Below are 3,111 nucleotides of genomic sequence, written 5' to 3' on the forward strand. Positions count from 1 at the left end.
TATATAGTAACAACGAAATCCAACAGAATATTGAAAGAATTATAAGCCATGATGATCAAGTGGAATTTATCTTGAGACTGCAAGAATGATTCTACGTATGGAAAACAATCAATAAATAATGCAACAATAAAAAATATTAGTACAAAGAAGGAAACTAAAATATATAGTCACCTCAATGGACAGAAAAAAATACCTTTCCCCATTTTGAGTTGAGCAACTTTCCTCTGTCATGCTTTTCTACCATGCCAACAAATCATTCATGAACTGAACTCTCTTAAACAGTAACCCAAATTAAACCCCTCATCCTTTCAGTCATGAATATTAGGTATTTAGTGCTACTAACAGGAAATATGACTACTACAGAAAATTGGTACCAGAGAAGTGACATTATTGCTCTCACTATATCTGCCCACGTGACTTGGAAGCCTTTGGTACTGTCTTGGAGAAGTCTGGAAAGATTTGGAGATGCTAGCTAGAAAAACCTGCGAACACTATGATGGGCAAATCTGTGGTTCTCTTAGAGCCCAGTGGCAGGGTGATACATGAAGCTGTCAGAGTGAACCCACAGATGTGGTGGAAGTTGGAAATACCAAGAATGTGGGAGCCTGCTAATGAATCCTATAGATAGTGAGGAGAACCAGCTCAAAAAGTGCCTCTGTGGGCTATAAACAACAAGGTCAGAGGGACAGAGTTGCACAAGGCCTTTGGAGCTCATGTCTCACCACCATATTCTCTAGGTGCTGGAAATTAAGCCACAGAATTTAATGATTGCATGAGAGTTTCACTCTTACTTTAGCGTGATTCCTTTTATGACCCAATTCCTCTCTTTTCAATGGAAATTTAACCTCTGCAGTTGTATGCTGGAAGTATTTAACTTTCTCTTAAATTTGTATGAGAGTTCACAGTTAAGAGTTTGCCTTGAGTCTCTAATGAGACTGTGGGCTTGGGCATTTTAACAATGTTGGAGCTTTCCCAGTCCCTGCGTGCCCTGTGCTGAGTGAACGAGTGCCCTGGGAGCTGCAGGCCACGCGGTTTGAGACCGTGCTTTGCTCACACCACCACAGTTCCCAGCTGAAACTAGCAGAGAGAGCCAAGTATTTCCCATCTACTTCCTCAGGGCAGAACGGGCAACCCAGGACCCTGCCGCCATTACAGACTGAGTATCTCCCCTCCCTGCACCCACAGCAGAGAGGAGGTCCTCACTCAGAAGCCCCAGGGACCTCTCTGGCTGCAGGCAGGGTGTGTACCCTCTCCCAGCACCCACTCACCCTGTGCCCAGTGAGCAAGTGCTCCAGGAACTGCTGGTCCCGAAGTTTGAGTCCATGCTTTACATTCACTCAGACTCCTTAGCTGGTCAACGGCACGGGCAATCTGTGACTGCTACCCATCCGGCCAATATCTGGTTCCTGTATGTGTCTTGAACTGACTGGAGACACAAAATCAGGTGGTTCACAAACTGTACACCCTGCAGTTTGTGTCTGGATTTTGCCTATACCTGAACAGCCTGGGCACATAGGTCCACTGGACCGGGATTGTCACACAAGTACAACCAGAGTCTGGACTGTGCATGTGCTCTGAATGGCAAGGGGATCCTGGTTCAGACAGTTGGCCCATCAGCTGACACCAATGCCCGTGTCTGAGAAAGGGGATAGCTAGATACAAATCAAAAACTGCCAGAAAGCCCAAGACTAAGTAGTGCTTCTCAGAGGTCACTCAAGGGGAAACATGACCAGCAAGAAAACTAGGAACACTAGTGGTCTTGGCTGTGCAGCTACTGAGGAGGGAAACTGAGCTTTCTGCATCTGGTAGCAAACATGACAAAACAAAGGACTAAAACACAATCCCAGAACTCCACCCCAATGAAAACAAGTCCAGGAGACATCAACATAAGAGAACTTGGTAAACACATGCCTGAAAGAGCTGAAATGATTGCAATGGAAGTAAAGAATCAACTCCATAAGGCCATAGAAGAGATTAGATCAGAAATAATCTCTCAGGAAAAAAGTGAAATGACAATAATAAAGAAGGAAATGCTCAAAAAGTCTGAAGAAGAAACATATCAGAAAATAGAAGAACAAAGGCAAAGATCAGAAGTGTTCAATGAAAAATATAGAAAAAAGTTAGAAAGCATGAACCAGTTTCAAAAAACTTCCAGGAAAACAAAGCTGCTATTGAAAGCTAGCAAAACCACTTGAATGAAGCAGAAGATAGAATCTCAAACTTTGAAGACAGCATGGCAGCCAGCGACCATGAAAGAAAGGATCTCAAAAAATTAACAAGGATTCAGAAAAAGTCAATTCAACAGCTGCAAGATGAGGCAAAAAGGAATAATGTACGACTTATAGGAATCAATGAAATAGCAGGAAACAACACAACTGACATAAAAAAGATTATTTGCAGAAATAATAGCAGAAAATTTCCCAAGCATGGAAGCAGAACCTGATATACAAGTAAATGAGGCATGTAGAACTCCAAACAACCACAACCAAAATAAAACAACACACAGACATGTAAGAGTGAAGTTCCCAGATCCCCAGCAAAAGAACAGAATATTAAAAGCTGCTAGAGAAAAGAAACAGATTACCTATAAAGGAAAGCCCATCAGAATCACGGCATACTTCTCAGCACAAACCGTCCCATAGAAAAGAGCTTGGAGTGAAGTATTACAGGTCCAGAGACAAAAAAGCTTCCACCAAAGACTGATGTACCCTGCAAAACTATCCCTCAAATTCAATGGAGAAATAAACATTTCCATGACAAAGAACAACTGAAGAACTTTATGAGTGTCAAACCAGCATTACAAAGAGTACTAAAAGATATTCTAGACAGAGAAAAATCTGAGAACAATTTCAAGAACAAAAGCAGAAAGGAAACGTCAAGAAGAGCAACCAAGTAAAGTAAACAGGTAGAAAAAGTAGGAGACCAGCGCAAGTAAATAACATGACAATGATAAATCAATACATATCAGTTATAACTATAAATGTAAATGGCCTCAATTCTCCAGTCAAAAGAAACAGACTGGCAAAGTGGATTAAAAGACAAAATCCAGAGGCCCTCGGAGCCGGCCGAGCAGGCTCCCCCAGCCCCCCGCGCCTTGCGCCCAGGCAGCCA

Source organism: Chinchilla lanigera, unplaced genomic scaffold (genome assembly GCF_000276665.1).
Source record: "Chinchilla lanigera isolate Chin_1 unplaced genomic scaffold, ChiLan1.0 scaffold00074, whole genome shotgun sequence".
Lineage (NCBI taxonomy): Eukaryota > Metazoa > Chordata > Mammalia > Rodentia > Chinchillidae > Chinchilla > Chinchilla lanigera.